The sequence below is a fragment of the Globicephala melas genome, chromosome 6 (assembly GCF_963455315.2).
Source record: "Globicephala melas chromosome 6, mGloMel1.2, whole genome shotgun sequence".
Lineage (NCBI taxonomy): Eukaryota > Metazoa > Chordata > Mammalia > Artiodactyla > Delphinidae > Globicephala > Globicephala melas.
Genome location: NC_083319.1, coordinates 2988406 through 3006035, shown reverse-complemented (window position 1 = coordinate 3006035; position 17630 = coordinate 2988406).

Sequence of the window (17630 nt, the reverse complement as noted above, 5' to 3'; positions counted from 1 at the left end):
GGAGAAAACATTTTGGAGATTTGTTTTTTAGAACATTTATCACTGTGCTTTGGCCAGCGGCAGCTAATTGGCAAAGGAACCTGTTTCCGTGAACGATTTCTATAAATACAACACATCCAGGCTGTCCCATCAACCAGACAACCGGAGCATGTCTGGGCACCTCCCGACTCCCCCAGCTCCCTCCACCAGGCTCTCCTGCTCTCAGGGCACCCTTCCCACCGACAGCTAACGTCCATCCACTTGGGCTTCCTCCCCCGAGCCCCAAACCTGGTGAGTCTTCCTGGCTACATTTTCACGGCTCCCAGCTCCTCCTCAGCAGAAACACTATTCTTTCATCGTAATTCCTTGTTCAGCGTCTCCTGGCTGAGCTGCGTCGGGGTCCTCGTCACAGCACTCTGCGCAGGTGGCCCAGGATGAGAGAAAGCACCTGCGTGCTTTATTCTTTAGTAAGTTTGTTACATGTTACCTGCCTGCACCTGCACCTTCACAGCAAGCCTGTGAAGTAAGTGCCTTTATTCCTTCTCACAGTGAGGAAACTGAGGTTGAGAATAAGAGAGGTTGAGAAGCTTCCCAAGGACCCATAGGCAGTAGGCGCAACCATGGGATTCAGGGCTGGCAAGGCAGAGGCTGCACTTGCAACCACCATACTACACAATACACACCCAGTGGTGCTTATCGGATGGACGGGTGGATGGAGGGATGGTGGGTGGATGGATACATGGACAGATGGATGGATAGATGCCTGCATGATGGATGGACGGGTGGATGGATGGATGGTGGGTGGATGGATACATGGACAGATGGATGGATAGATGCCTGCATGGTGGATGGTTGGGTGGATGGATGGATGGATGAATAGCAAAGGAGCAACCTATGTCAACGGGAGCCGTCAGTAAGGGTCTGCGGAAGTGGCGGGGCTGAAATGGAGAACATCACCTTCTTATAGGACTTGAAGCTTTTGAAAAGCCGTATTTTGTCACCTGGTGATAAATATTTCATCAGGGACAGCACTCGATCAGGGCTTGCCAGGAGGTGACAGAGGAACAGATGACGCGGCAGACGTGGCAGGAAGGCTGTGATGCTCCCCACAGTGGGCAGGACGCTGGGTGGGCAAACTGGCCCTTTACTGGCCAGGCCCAGAGCTCTGCATTCCATGGCAGTTGATAAGGGAGGGTCGTGGAAGACGCCCAGGACCCAGGGCTTGCGGGCACTGCCCACCAGATTTCCTGACTGGACGGGCCACCTCTGCTGGGCCACATTCCAGGGAGCTGCTGACGCTGCCCGGAGACCCCAAGGCTCCTGCCAGCCAAGGTCAGTGGGGTTTTGTGTTAAAACTCCTTTTCCCCTGGTAACTATGCCAGGGCGGCTGGTTTGGGAGACTCTGTCCCCCTTTTCCCTCCCTGATCTCTGCTCTCCCTTTCCCCACACCTCCCACCAGTCCATCAGGACAGGCAGTTGCCCCTCGACCCCTGGGGCCCAGCGGCCCGCAGCTCTCAACGCTGGTGCCCAGAAAGCCACTTCTAGTCCGAACTGTGCCACCCTCCTTCTCTTCCTCCCCTGGCCTCACTTTCCTGGGTACAGAAAGAGCAGATTAGACAGCAAGAATACCAGCTTTTGACATGGACAAGATTTCTCCTGGTGTCAGCTTCCCTCCTTCCATGGCCTTTGCCCAGTGTAGCCCCCAGCCCCATGTATCCTTCCTTGTCTCCCTTCCCCCTCCCACTGGCTAGGAAGCACCCCTGCATGGCCTCCCCTCCTGGTGCCACCCTCCCTGAGGTCAGCCCTGTAGGTTGCTCTCCCCAGGGAGACTGACCATCCAGTTTGCCTGGCACTGTCCTGTTTCAGAACTGAAAGCTCTCATCCCCGGCAGCCCCTCCGTCTTAAGGAAGCGGGGACAGTCACCTGAAGCCACCTCCACTTCCATCACTCCTGTGGGCTCGTAGGAGCAGGGGTGGCCCGTCTGGGCTGAGATGCCTGCTGGGAGAGGACACAGTAGGGGACAGACCCTCCAGATGAATGAATCCTGGAATGTTCGATTTCACTTGCAGTTGGATTTAAACCTACCCTCACTTGTTGGAAAGTCCCCACCACGAAACCCCTCAGCCTCGAGCCTCCTGCTGGCTCCAGGCCTGGGTGCCTCCGGGTGGGCCCTCTCCAGGTGGAGCTGGGCGCTGCGGGCACCGGTCTGGCCCGGAGCCAGGCTGGGCGGAGCGCCCGGCAGGAATCCGCGGAACGCGGCTCCCACTTCCAAAGCCAGGCCCCACCTGTTCCGGTCTGCAAATGGTCTGCAAATGCCCCTCCCCGCCTCGGCCTGGGTGAACTCCCCCTGGTTAGAGAGGGTCCCAGTAGCGAGGAAAGAAACAGCTCCTGTGACAGGCAAGGTGGAAATCAGAGGCCCCAAAAAGCCAGGGGATACTTTTCAAAGGCTTTAGAGGTGTTTTCCGGGTTGGCGGGGGTGGGGGGAGGGGGAGCCGGTGGGGACTGTGCAGCAGCGGCTTATGGGGGCCCTTTTTAAGCGATGTGAAGTTGGCTGCTGGTCTCCCACAGGTGTTTCCCCGGTCCTGTCAAACTATTTCCATTTGTCCCTGTTATAAAACCCACTGCAGCTGCCCTTCCTGAGCCCCTAATGTGTGCCTTTCTGAGTCCTCCTGGCCTGAGGATTATAAACACGGTCCCCTTAAACCCCAAACGTGGTGGTAAGCTATTCTGAGGTTCACAGATCAGGAAAATGGAGGCGCAGAGGGTCCCAAGGCCAAAGCGAATGGCAGAGCTGGGGCTTGACCCCACCCTCGGCCTTGAGTCTCCCGCGCGTGCCACCAGACGCCCGCCGTTTTCCGTGCGCAGATACGGTTTCCACGTAACTGTAATCACAGCCGTCCTGCAGTCACCCTTCCTGCTCAGCGCCTGTCGCGGGCTTTTCCCACGTGACCCCGCGCAGCGCTCTCCATCCCCTTCCCACGGCCGCGGTGAGCCCAGGGCTGCACGCTTGGGCCGTTGCCAGGGTTTCACGTCTGCAAATTGTTTCTGTGGGATAAGATCCAGGAGCCCGACTGGGTCGCAAGTTGGGAACATTCTCGACGGGACACGTAACCCAGGGAAAGGGTGAGGCCAGGGAAAGGGTGACCTTCGTGTGGGCGAGCGAGCCTGCCAACCCGGGTGCGCCCCTCGCCTGCGTGCTGGAGGGCACCCCAGGGCCGCGGAAGGGCGCGCGGGAGCCGCGCAGACCCAGCGCCCGCCTTTCTGGGTTTCCCACGGCTCGCTGAGAATTCCCTGACGAGGAGCAACCAGCCTAAAATAGAAAAGCTGACACAGGGGAAACGCCAGGGGCCGAAGTCTGTGCCCAGGCGCTCCGGCTGCAGCTGCCGGCACGCTCCCTCCAGCCCTGGCTCCCCCCGAGGAGCCTCGGTGCCCCCTGCATCTGCGTCCCCACTTGCCTCCATCCTCGGGGCCTTTAAATCCCCCTGCAAACAGCTCAGGGCCTCGCATTTGCAGGCACCGTGGACAAGGCTTCTCCAAGGCTGGCCAGCAGCCAGGGCTTCCTCGCAGCTGTCTTCCTGTGTGAGCCTGACCTTGGGGCATGGAACTGGCGGCAGGGAGGGGCACCCCACTGCACCCAGCTTCCAGCTCCCAGCAAATGGGACAGGCGTTCCCCACTGTGGGCCCGCTTTGGGAAGTTGGAGCAAACTCGATATTGGGGCCGACTGGCGCAGTCTGGGGCAGAGGAAGTGGGGCGTGGGTTTTCTGGCTATAGCTCTAATCCCAGACATCAATTCATGTTAACGCTGTCCGGGGACCAAAGAGGAGGGACTACAAAGGTAGGAATGCCATTTAAATAATAGAAACAGTAGTCCCTAAAACCCAAATGAAAGATGGACCTCAGTGCCATTTAGAACTCACAGACCCTGCCGCCGTTCCCTTCGGGGAATCTTTCCCTCGGACACAGCTGCAGAAGGCTGCAGGCTGCCCAAGGAAGTTCACAGCGACTTTTTTTTTTTTTTTTTTTGGCGCTCCACAAGGCCTGTGGGATCTTAGTTCCCCGACCAGGGAGCAAACCCGGGCCCTGGCAGTGCAAGCACGGAGTCCTAACCACTGGACCACCAGGGAGGTCCCACAGCAGCATTATTTATAAGGATGAAATAATTGGAGACAACGTAAATGTCCATCCCGAGGGGAAGAGGAGAATCCATCATGGTACACTGGGTACTGGAACATTCTGCAGCCTCCAGAAGAATGAGGTAGCTGGGGGCGTCGTGAGTGGAGGGACGGCCGCCATGGCACATGGAGAAAGAGAACAATACAATTGTTGTAAAATAAAGCTGTGTGTAGGGAGAAAGTGAGAATCTGCGGGCACAGTCTCTGGAGGATTCATCCCTATCACAGGTGCCCAGGGGAGGGGACTAGGAAGGATGGGAGGGGGCACCCTTCAGTTTTCCTTTTATGCCCCCCCCGAGATTCTTCCAATCGGATGTTCGTTGTGATTAAAGGGAATAATAATGGGTCTCGGTTTTCCTTCATTTCCACAGTAGGAGAATGACATATGATTTAGGTAGGCCATTGCAAACATTTCTCCCTCCATCCAGCCCATTCTCCGGCCCCCTCTCACCCACCCACCAGCACCCCCAGAATGGGCCCCATACCCCGTGCTGCCAGGGGCCGTGGATGTGAAGCTGGCCCCACAGGGCCCCTGCCCAGGGGAGCTCTCTCTCTAAAGGGAGCCAGACCCACAAGCCAGTGGTCCCAGAACGTGGTGCCAGGTTCTAGAATAGGCTTCTAGCGCGTTGGTGGAAAGTCTAGGAGGCCTTCCCACATGGTGTTTGACCAGAGGCCCCCGAAGCGCAGGGGCTGGCCCACAATCAGGGTGCAGGCCGGTGGGGGAGGGCGGTCGGGGAGGGGAGAACAGGCCACATAAACAAAGGCCAGTGGGGTGGAGGAGGGAAGACGTGAGGCTGGAGCAGGCAGGGCCCGGCCAGCAAGCTGCGGACAGCGTCCGCAGGACGTAGACAGGGGAACGGAAAAGCTCAGCTCGAGGATGAGGCCTGGCAGGGAGGCGAGCCTGCAGCTCCCCACACCCGGGGATTTGCCCCAAGCTTGCAGAGGGTCCGGAAGACACAAGGATGGAAGAAACCAACCCTCCTGGGACAGCAGTAGGAACGAGGCTGAGAGCAGGGCTCTGGGATCAGACCGTGGCACCCAGAGACTGGCTGGGTCACCCAGAGTGGCCTGGACACTCATTCCATGGGTTCTGCCTCCTCCCCTGAAAATGCAGGTGATGTGAGGGCGGACTTGCCTTGTAGGGCTGCTGCCAGCGCAAAGCCATTGCGAGCCCGAGGCGTTCGGCCCAGCTCTCAGCTGCGCAGGGAGCCCGACCCGTTAGGAAATCCTGGGAGAAGGAGGTGGGCCTGGGCCTGGACGGCGCAGCCCGCAGTGAGTCCGAGGCAAGGAGACCAACGGGGCTGGGTTTCAGTCTTAGAGGGGCTAGCGTTGCTGTCTGCGGCGCTCGGGGCCCTGAGTGCAGAGCCACCCCCAGTGCCCCAGGCTACCTCTGGTGGGTGCAAGGGAGGGCAGCAGGGGAAGCCCCTCTGAGAGCTGCCGCAGGTAGCGAGGCTGCAGGGGACCTTGGCTTCTGGGCGCCTCACTGGGCGTAGAGCCTCTCAGACTTGGGGCCCCCCGTGTGCCTGGTGGGAGCCCAGGTGACTGCAGCCCCAGCTGGCCCCCTGCAGCATCCTGGCCACGCTCAGAGGAACACTGTTCTGGGGCCAGCCCCGACGTACCCGTCCCTCGGACGAGTCCACCCCCCCCCATCTGTCCCTGTGGCTGAGACCTCGGTCAGGCCTGCCATCCCCCCTGCTTTCCCAGCCTCTGCTCCCTCTGACGCTGCCCCATGTGCCCCCCGAGGCCCTCTCCCCCAACCCCGACCCCATTCAGCCTCAGCTCGGCCTTCTAAGGGCCTCAGTCTCTCCTGATCCCGTTCCCAATGGCAAGCCTGGGGGAGGCCACTTTTGGCCAGTACCCCCTCTTCAGCTATGCTTTCAGGGGTGGGGAGTGTCCTGGCCCAGGGCTGCTCCTTTGGCAGGGCCTGTGCTGGCCGACGGGAGCTTCGAAGCAGCCGTGGTGTGACCACAGCTGCCTCGGCCTGCCTGGCACGGTGTCCAGACAGCTCCAGCCATCCTGTGGTGCTCGCCCAGCCAGCCGGCCCGAGTGATCCGCTTTGGCTCTTGGCCTCTGTCCCCCTCCCATTGGGTGGTCTGTCCAGTGCCAGAGTCCTGGTTTATCCCCGAGAAGCCATGGGCATCTTCTCAGTCTCCTTGAAGGCTCCATGAAGCAGGCCTGCTGCCCCCACAGCCTGAACACGGACTTGACTTTCACAAGGCTCTCAACTGCGTAGTCGCTACCAGCGTGAGTTCTGTAGTCAGACACACCCAGGCCGCTCCCTACACCTCAGTTTCCTCATCTGTAAAATGGGAATGTTAAGCCCAACTGGTGGGGTGTGTGAAGGATTCTTATGTAATAACGTGGAATGCGGTGCAGGGTCTAGGCCCCAGTGAGCACTCAGAAGGTCCAGATGTTTGCAAGTCTTTTACTTCTTTTTAAATTGATATATTGTAAAATTGAAATGGGAGGGGTGCTCTCCAGTTCTATGAGTTGCACACACATGTACGTTTGTGCCACCACCACCATAAGCAGGACTGTCGAATACCAAACGCTCAAATTCCTCCTGCTGCCCTTTGCAGTCAAATCCCCCCCATCCCTAACCCCTGGCCATCACAGATGTGTCCTACATCCTACAGTCCTGTCTTTTCCAGGATGACATACAAACGGAATTAGACAGTAGGTGACCTTGGAGACTGGCTTCTTTCACTCAGCGTACTGCCTCTGGGAGTCATCCATGCAGTTGCTGTATCAAGTCTGTTCTTTTTCGTTGCTGAGTAATATTCCATTGCATGGATGGACTGCTGTCTGTTTAACCATTTACTCACTGAAGGGCAATTGGGTTGTTTCCAGTTTGGGGTGATCATGAATAGAGCTGCTATAAGCATTCACGCAGAGGTTTTTTGTTTTGTTTATTTATTTTTGGCTGCATTGGGTCTTTGCTGCTGTGCACGGCTTTCTCTAGTTGCGGTGAGTGGGGGCTACTCTTTGTTGCAGCGCATGGACTTCTCATTGCAGTGGCTTCTCGTTGCGGAGCACGGGCTCTAGGCACGCGGGCTTCAGTAGTTGTGTCGCGCGGGCTCAGTAGTTGTGGCTCGAGGGCTCTAGAGCGCAGGCTCAGTAGTTCTGGCACACGGGCTTAGTTGCTCCGCGGCATGTGGGATCTTCCCGGACCAGGGCTTGAACCCGGGTCCCCTGCATTGGCAGGCGGCTTCTTAACCACTGCGCCACCAGGGAAGCCCCGTGAAGAGGTTTTAGCGTGAACACAAATTTTCATTTCTTTTGAGTCAATACACAGGAGTGGGATTGCTGGCTCTTTGGGGTGAGTATGTGTTTAACTTTTAAGAAACTGTAAAGCTGTTTTCCAGAGTGACTGGACCGTTTTGCATCCCCACCAGCAGTGTGCAAGAGCTCTCGTTGTTCAGCGGCCTCACCGGGACTCGGTATGATCAGGTGTTTCCCTGTTCTAATAGATGTGCAGTGAAGTCTCACTGCGGGCTTTTTGCCAACAGTTTTTACTGCGGTAAAATACGCAGAACATAAAATTTACCGTTTTAACCATTTTTAACTATACGGTTGACCCTTGAACACCTCGGGGGTAAAGGGTGCCAACCACCCATGTAGCTGAAAATCCACCTGGAACTTTCCATCAGCCCTCCTTGTACATGGCTCCTCCATACACACAGTTCCTTTGTATCTGTAGTTCTGCACCTGTGGATTCAGCTGACTGTGGATCCAGCAGTATTTACTGTTGAAAAACACCCACAGATAAGTGGAGCCACGCGGTCCAAACCCACGTTGTTCATGGGTCAACTGTATAATTCAGTGGCATTAAGTACCTTCAGCACGTTGTTGCAACTATCACCCCTGTCCATTTCCAGAACTTTTTCATCATCCTCAACATCCTAAGCATAAACTCTGTACCCACCAAACATAAACCTCCTATTCCCACCTCCCCCAACCCAGCCGCTGAGAATCTCTATTCTACTTTTTGTCTCTCTGAATTTGCCCATGTAGGTACTTCATACCAGTGGAATCATGAATTCTTTTTCCCTTCTAGTCTGGATTAGTAGCATAATGTCTTCAAGGTTCATCCTTAGTAGCATGTGTCAGTACATCTTTCCTTTCTATGCATGAATAAATTCCATCGCATGTCTAGACCACATTTTTTAATCCATTCATCTATTGACAGACAGTTGGTTTGTTTCTATCTTTGGGCTATTGTTGTGCATAGTTTTCACCTCCATTTCTTCTTTGGTGAAGTATTTATTCTGTTTAAATATTTTGCTAATTAAAATTTTCTAAAAAATTTTTATTGGCCACACCGTGGGCTTGCGGGATCTTAGTTCCCCAAACAGGGATCGGACCTGTGCCCCCTGCAGTGGAAGCGCAGAGCCCTAACCACTGGACTGCTGGGGAATTCCCTATGTTGCTCATTTGTAAATTTGGGTTGTTTGTTTTCTTATTTTTGAGTAATGAGAGTTATTTCTATATTATAGATACATTCCTTTGCAGGATATGTCATTAACAAACATTTTCTCCCAGTCTGTACTTATCGTCATTCTCTTAGCTGTGTCTTTCACAAAATAAAGGGTGTTTAAAAAAACTTTGAAGTTCACTTTACCAATTTTTTTCTCTTATGAATTGTTTTTGTCATGTCGTATCTAACAACTCTGCCTAGTCCATGGTCTTTCTTCTAAAAGAGTTCTAATTTTACATGTAGATCTATGATCCAGATTGAGTTACATTTTGTATTAAGTGTGAGGTATAGGTATATTTTAATGCAATAAATGTACAATTCTTCCAACACCATTTGTTGAAAAGACTATCCTCTCCCTATTGAAATGTCTCTGGACTTTTGCCAAAAATCAAGCAAAAGAAATTTACTTTAGATCTAAGTACACAAATAGGTTGAAAGTGAAAGGATGGGGAATTCCCTGGTGGTCCAGTGGTTAGGTCTCTGTGCTTCCACTTCAGGGGGCCCCGGTTCAATCCCTGGTTGGGGAACTAAGATCCCGCATGCCTGTGGCACAACCAAAAAAAAAAAAAGTGAAAGGATGGAAAAATATTATCCATGTAAATAGCGACCAAAAGAGACCAAGGGGGGCGACACTAGTATCAGACAAAATAGACTTTAAAACCTTTTAAAAACTATTAAAAGAGACAAAGAATGACATCACTCACTGATAGAAGAATTGATTCACCAAGAAGATGTAACAATTATAAACGTATGTGCACCAAACATCAGTGGTCTAAAATATATAAAGCAAAGTAGAAACCAATTGAACCTAACAGACATATACAGAACACTCCATTCAACAACTGCAGAAGACACATTTTCTCAAGTGCTTATGGAATATTCTCCAAGATAGACCATATGTAAGGCTACAAAACAAGCTTTAAAAGATTATAAAGATTGAAATATACAGTGTCTTTTCCCAACACAATGGAATGAAACTAAAAATCAATAGCAGAAGGAAGGAAGATTTTTAAGTGTGTGGAATTTAAATAACCCTCTATTTAACAACCAATCGATCAAAGGAGAAATCACAAGGGAAGTTGGAATATATCTTGAGACAAATGGAAACAAAGACACAGCATGCCAAACTTAATGGACGCAGTGAATGCAGCACTAAGAAAAGAAATTATCTCCGTAAAGACTTACATTTAAAAAAAGAAAGACTTCAAATCAACAATCTAAATTTACACCTTAAGGAACTAGAAAAAGAAGAGCAAACTAAACCCAAAGCTAGCAGAAGAAAGAAAATAATAAAGACTAGAACAGAGATAAATAAAATAGAGAATAGAAAAAACAATAAAATCAATGAAATCAAAAGTTTGTTCTTTGAAAAGATGGCCCCCACCCTGCTTTTTTTGTCTTATTGCAAGAAACTTCTCAGTGCTGAAAACTGAGAGTGGACTACCTTGCCTGATTCCTGATCTTACTGGATAGCATCCAGTCTCTGACCATTCAGTATGAAATTGACTATAGGTTTTTGTAGATGCCCTTAAGGTTAAGAAAATTGCTTTCTATTCCTAGTTTTCAAGGGTTTTGTCACGGATTGATATTGGATTTGTGTCAAAAGCGTTTTCTGCATCAATTGGTGTGATCATGTGATTTTTCTTCTTTAGTCTGTTCACATGCTGGATTACACTCACTGACTTTCAAATGTTAAACCAGCCTTGCATTCCTAGGGTAAGCCTCGCTTGGTAATGAAGTGTTATTCTTTTTATTTATTTCTGCAGTTGACTTGCTAATATTATATTAGGGATTTTGCACATATGTTCATGAGGCATATGTGTCTGTTGTTTTCTTTTCTTGAATTGCCTTTGTCAGGTTTTGTATCAGATGAATGCTGACCTCAAAATAGGGGCTAGACTTTCCTCCTCTTCTATTTTCTGGGAGAGATTATGTAGAATTGGTGTTATTTCTTCTTTAAATTTGAGTGGAATTTCTAGTGAAACTGTCCGGGCCTAGATTATTTTCTTTTTCATAAAATTTTAAACTGAAAATTCTATTTATTCACTAGATATGAGACCGTTCGTGTTATCTATTTCTTCTTGGGTGAGTTTGGGTAAGATTGTGCTTTTCAAGGAATTCATTCATTTCGTTGAAGCTGATGACGTTATGTGCAGGTGTTGCTCGTGGCATTGTTTTATCATCCCCGTAATGTGTGTGTGTGTGGGGGGGGTGTCTGTAATGATATCTTCTCTTTAATTCCTGATATTGGTAAATTGTGTTTTCTCTCTCTTTTGTCAGTCTAGCTATAGTTTTACTAATTTTACTGGACTTTTCAAAGAGCCAGCTCTTAGTCTCATTGATTTTTCTCTATTGCTTTTGTTTTCAATCTTATTGATTTTTCTGCTCTTGTTTTTGTTATTTCTTCCCTTCTGCTTACTTTGGCTCTATCTTACTTTTCCTTTCCTAGTTTAAGGAGGGTGCTTATATTATTTATCTGAGACCATTCTTCTGTTCTAATATAAGCACTTAATGCTCTGAAGTTCCTGCCTCCAAGCTATGCTTTAGCTGCATTCCACAAATTTTGATATATTTTCATCTTCATTACATCTAAACTATGTTCTGAATTCCCTTGAGACTTCCTCTTTGACTCATAGGTTATTTAAAAGTGTGTTGTTTAAATTCCTGTTTGGGGATTTTCTTATATATGTGAGTTAGATATTTCTAATTTAATTCAGCTATAGTCAGAGAACATACTTTGTATAATTTCAAGTTAACAGTTTAAAACAGTTTAAAACTGTTTCAGGGGGCTTCCCTGGTGGCGCAGTGGTTGAGAGTCCACCTGCCTATGCAGGGGACACGGGTTTGTGCCCCGGTCCAGGAAGATCCCACATGCCGCGGAGCGGCTGGGCCCCTGAGCCATGGCCGCTGAGCCTGCGCATCCGGAGCCTGTGCTCCGCAACGGGAGAGGCCACAACAGTGAGAGGCCTGCGTACCGCAAAAAAAAAAAAAAAGACACAGCCTCAGGCAGCGATGCACAGCATGGACCCCAACAGGATGGGATGGGATGAGACGGGCTCTCCACCTCTGTGGTCTCTTTCCAGAACCCATAATCCCAGACTCATCATGAGAAAACCTCAGACAACCCGAGGTTGGGGGACATTCTGCGAAACATCTCACCAGTACTTCTCCAAACAACAAGAATCTGGGAAACTGCCACAGAGGGGTGGAGGCTGACAGCTGGAGTCCAAGCGGCATCTGGGGATTCTGATCAGAGGACGAGGCTAACGGACATGCTGGCAAACCCCAGATGCAGTCTGTGCCAAAGGCGGCTTCTTAGTTGTGTCGGACGTTCTGTGCTATGTAAGGTGGGAAGGATGGGGAAACTGCGAGAAAGGTACACGGGACTCTCTGTGCCATTTGCAACTTTTCTGTAAATCTAAAACCATTCCAAAATTAAAAGCTTATTTTTAAAGAGACTGGAGGGGCCACGCAAGGGTCACAGGCTCGTGGGTGTGTAGGCGCCTGGGCTCACTGCAGCGTAGAGACACTGTAAAGAGGCAGGCGTCCATCCTTCTCCGGCTCCTTCTCTGCTCCTGGTGGTGTGGCTGCCCTGGATGGCCTCGGGCACCGGGAAGACCGGCAGGGCTGCATGCAGCTCCCTCTGTGGTGTTGTCGCAGCCCTGCCAAGCTCTAGGGGTTACGCGACTGCGCACCGCCCTGGCTCCCTGCTCCGCTCTATGACCCGCTTATTGACCTGGGGTCCCTGCACCCCCTTGGCCTCTGTGGACCTCCTGGTGTTGTGTGCAGAACTTTGCCAATATGGGCACAGTACATGCAGGGGAGCCCAGTGGGGGAGCCCTTTTGGGTGTTGGCCGATCCCGGCTCTGATACCTACTGACACCTACTGATGCCTACGTCCCCTTAGCCTCGGTTTCTCTTCTATAAGGTGGGTCAGTGGCAGCACCCAGTGCAGGTGCAGGCGTGGAGGCTCCAGTGTTGGTGGGGGGCTGGCGCAGGGCAGTGCTGCCGTTCTGGTGGGGCGGCCTGGTCCTGCATGGAATGTGGTTCAAAGGGAGCACCCAGGCGGAGGAACGGAGGCCCCCAGGAAGGAGAGGCAGGTGTGAGGCCCCCGTCACCTTCTGCCCCCCACACTTACTTTCTACTGTGTCTCAAGGCTTTTAGGAAGACGACTCTTCCCCCTACTTAGAGAAGGTCCCACGGGACATCACTGTGCCCAGCTCCCCCTAATGCAGAGACACGTTGTGGGGGGGAGGACTTGAATAGCCATTCATTTTCCTACTTAAGAAAAGGTATAAGCAACTATAATTCGAAAGAATACACGCACCTCTATGTTCACGGCAGCATTATTCACAATAGCCAAGACATGGAAACAACTTAAATGTCCACCGACAGGTGAATGGATAAAGAAGATGTAGTAGGGGGTCCTCTGGTGGCCTAGTGGTTAGGATTCCAGGCTTTCACTGCCGTGGCCCGGGTTCAATCCCTGGTTGGGGAAATGAGATCCCACAAGCTGCACAGCGCAGCAAAAAAAAAAAAAAAAAAAAAAGATGTGGTACATATTCACAATGGAATATAACTCAGCCGTAAAAAGGAATGAAGTAATGCCATTTGCAGCAACATGGATGGACCCAGAGATTACGTGAAGTAAGTCAGAAAGGGAAAGACACATACTATATGATATCACTTACATCTCGAATCTAAAATACGACCCAAATGAACTTGTTTACAACACAGACACTCACAGACCTAGAAAACAGACTCGTGGTTGACAAGGGGGAGGGGGGTGGGAAGGGACGGACTGGGAGTTTGGGATTAGCAGATGCAAACTATTATATATATTCAATAGAATAGATAAACAACAAGGTCCTACTGTATAGCACAGAGAACTATATTCTATATCCTGTGATAAACCATAATGGAAAAGAACATAAAAAGAATGTATATACGTAAAACTGAATCACTTTGCTGTACAGCAGAAATTAACACGGCCTTGTACATCAACTATACTTCAATAAAATAAATTTTAAAAAAGAAAAGAAAAAACAGCATCAATTTGAAAAGCTTTAGAAGTCTTTCTGGGACTTTCCTGGTGGCGCAGTGGATAAGACTCCGCACTCCCAATGCAGGGGGCTCAGGTTCGATCCCTGATCAGGGAACTAGATCCCACATGCATGCCGCAACTAAGAGTTTGCATGCCGCAACTAAGGAGCCCGCGTGCCACAACTAAGACTAAATAAATAAACAAGATAAAAGTCTTCTTTCTCAAATGAGCAGCTATTACAATTAAAGCAGCCACACACCGAGGGCTGCCTCGGTGACTTCATTTGCTCCTGGTGTCTCCCCTTGGCTGTCCGGCAAGGGTCGTGCGCCAAGCCCTGCCCAGCACTCACCCCCGAGGGCTGAGAGCTCGCCTGTGCTAAGCACCAGGGAGGTGCAGGTGGATGGAAACAGCCTCAGCACCATGGCCCTTGGGAGCAACACACGGCCCAAGGGTTGTGCCCCTCAGTGGGAGCGAGTCCTGCGATGGGTGGGTGCAGCCGTGCGTGTGAGCTACAAAGTGTGAGGCAGGGCAGGCAGGTTTCCTGAGGAGGGGGCCCCTGAGAGCCTAAAGGTCAGCAGCAGGAGCCAGGGACAGCGAGGCAGGGGACAGGAGGAGTGTTATAAGCAGAGTGAACGGCTTATGCAAAGGCCCTGTGGCGGGAAGGAGCTTGGCGAGCCCAAGGGTCTGGGAGGTGGCCAGTGTGCCCAAGACGTGGTGGGCTGGAGCGCATGGGACCTGCAGGCTGGGCTGGGGACATGGCACAGCTCTGACGCGCTGGCAGCAGCAGTGAGGTGTTCCTCCAGCTGTTCTGTGGAAGCCAGGGGCGGCTGTGGTTGTACAGCAAAAGAGGGACCAGACGTCCTGGAGTGGTAGTTAGGAGGTAGACTCCACAGGACTCGGTGGCCGACTGGATGTGGGCGGGGGGGCGGGAGTCAAGGGTGATGCCAGTTTCTACTGGGGCGTTTGGGGGACAGGGGTGTCCCACGGGTGCCCTTCACTCGCCACCTCCCAGGTCTCAGCTGCCAGGCCTGACGCCCGCTGCTCAGTCCTAAGCTCGCCTCTCAGGGCCATGGCCGGGGCCACTCCACCTCCACACACAGCCCCCTCTTATTATTTGTACCCCAGAACCCCTATGATGTTGGTTCTCTTTTCATCCCTGCTTTCCATGTGAGGAAACCAAGACTCAGAGGGGTTTAGCTGCTGCGGGTCACAGGAGAGGGGGCCGTTAGGATTCAACCCAGATCTGAGAGACGCCAAAACTCTGGGTGCCCTCCAGGGTCGCACGCGCTGCCTCTCAACAGCGGATGTCCAGGGAGCGCTGCTCCGAACCCCCGTGACCTCCTGCCCAGGCAGCGCGGGTGATGCGCGTACAAGCAATGGAGGATCACTTATTTTCTTGTGTCCTGTGATGGCTTGGGAGCTACCCATCCTATTGCTATTATTTTAGCAGTTACCCTTGGCATTTTAAAGACCTACTTCCTTGGAGATGAAAGTGGCTCTCTGTCATCCTCCCGAGTGTGGAGAGAACTCAGAACGCTCTGCTCTCATCCCCTCGCTGCCCCCAAATCTCTCTCATTAGATAAGTTGGGTTAACATCAGCTTCCGAAGAGAGAAGCCCAAAGCAGCCTTAAACACCTTCAACAGAACTGGACTTTCTTTCTCTCCCGTGGAAACAGAGTCCGGGGGGAACGGCCAGGGCTGGCGGGATGGGGGATCCTGCAGATGGCAGAGCAAGGGCAACGTGTGACCCCAGGCAGGGGGAGCATGGGCACGTGAGGTCACCCCGCCATCCGCCCTACGGTCCGCCCACGCTCAGCAGTGGTTACCCACATGTTGTCGACTTCCTGGCTCACCCTCCCTTGTAGCAGCCCTCGGACCTTCTGGGTGCGATGTCCTGTCACTGGAGTGTAAATTTCCGTGGTCTTCTGAACGAGGTCGAGGTCTCTTTGTGCCGAGGGCTCTAACGTTAATCTGTACAAGCCTTTCCTTTGCCCTAGCCTGTAAGCGACAGAGAACTGGGGCTGACAGCTGTGCTCTCTCCGTACGCCGCCGTTTCGCAGCGTTTCCGTCACCGCTGCTGGGAGCCCTGTTCTGTTCTATTGCTTCTCCTTCGTAGATGACACGTTCCTTTCCGCTGGTTGTTTTCTCTCTTATTTAACTGCCCTCCAGCCCCATGCCCTTCTCCTCACCAAAACCAACCTACCCAGGACCCCATGGCTTCTGAAGAGTCCCAAGGGTGGAGCCAACCCCTTCTCTTTCTGCATTCTCCCTGTCAACCAGCCATCAAAATGAGGGTCAGCAAAAAAAAGAAAAGGGACTTCCCTGGCGGCCTGGTGGTTAAGAATCCGCCTTCCAATGCAGGGGACGCAGGTTCAATCCCTGGTTGGGGAACTAAGATTCCCACGTGCTGCGGGGAAACTAAGCCCGCCCACTCTAGAGCCCAGAAGCCGCAAGCAGAGAGCCCGTGCACTGCAACTACTGAGCCCGTGAGCTCTGGAGCCAGCGCGCCACACTGGAGAGTAGCCTGCACGTCACAACGAAGATCCCACCTGCCGCAACTAAGACCCGACACAGCCCACAAATAAATAAATAATTTTTAAAAATGAGGGTCAGCCAGTAGCTTTTAAGTATTCTTATTATTGAGATAAAATTCACCACTTTAACCACTTTAAAGCGAATGACTTCTAGGATATTCACCATGTTGTGCAACCAGCACCACTCCCTAATTCCAGCACGTGTTCATCCCCCCAAAAATCCCCTCACCCGTCAAGCAGTCACTCCCCATTCCCCCCACCCGCCAGCCCACAACAACTGCTAATCTGCTCTCGGTCTCTATGGGTATTATCTGCTCTATGGATAATATCTGCTCTCGGTCTCTATGGGTATTATCTGCTCTATGGATAATATCTGCTCTCGGCCTCTTATGGGTATTTCATGTAAATGAAACCGTACAATATGTGATCTTTTGTTTCTGGCCTCTTTCACTTAGCACAATAGCTTCGAAGTTTATCCATGTTGTAGCACGTATCAATGCTTCATTCCTTTTCATGGCTAAGTAAGTTTCCATCGTGTGGACATACCATGTTTCACTTAGCATTCATCAGCTGATGGACATTTTGTTTTCACTTTGTGACTATTATGAATAATACTCCTGTAAACATTTGTGGACAATTTTTTTGAACATCTGTTTTCAGTTCTTTTGGGTATACATCTAGGAGTAGAATTGCTAGGTCATATGCTATGCTTAACTTCTTCAGAAACTAACAAACTAGTTTCTGAAGGGTCTGCTCCATTTTCCATTCCCGGTAGCAATGTATGAGGGTCCCAACTTTTCCACCTCCTTGCCAACACTGGTTATCTTCCTTTAATTAAAAATTTTTTTTGCCCACGCTGCATGGCCTGAGGGATCTTAGTTCCCTGACCAGGACCCTATATTTTCTTCTAAGGTTTGTATAGTTTTATTTTTTATTTACTTATTTATTTGGTTGCACTGGGTCTTAGTTGTGGCAGATGGGCTCCTTAGTTGTGGCACGTGGGCTCCTTAGTTGCAGTAGGCGGGCTCCTTAGTTGTGGCATGGGAACTCTTAGTTGCAGCATGCATGTGGGATCTAGTACCCTGACCAGGGATCAAACCCGGGCCCCCTGCCTTTGGAGCACAGAGTCTTAAACACTGTGCCACCAGGGAAGTCCCAGGTTTATAGTTTTAGCTCTTACCTTTAGGTCTTTGATCCATTCTGAGTTAATTTTTGTATATGGTGTGAGGTAGGGGTCCAATTTTATTCTTTTGTATATGGATATCTAGTTATCCCAGCACTATTTGTTGAAAAGATTATTTTTTTCTATACTTGTTAGTGTCCACATTTTTTATTCTTCTAAGGACATCTGTCATATTGGATTAGGGCATACCCTAATGACCTCATTTTAACTTAATTACCTCTTTAAAGACCCTATCTTCAA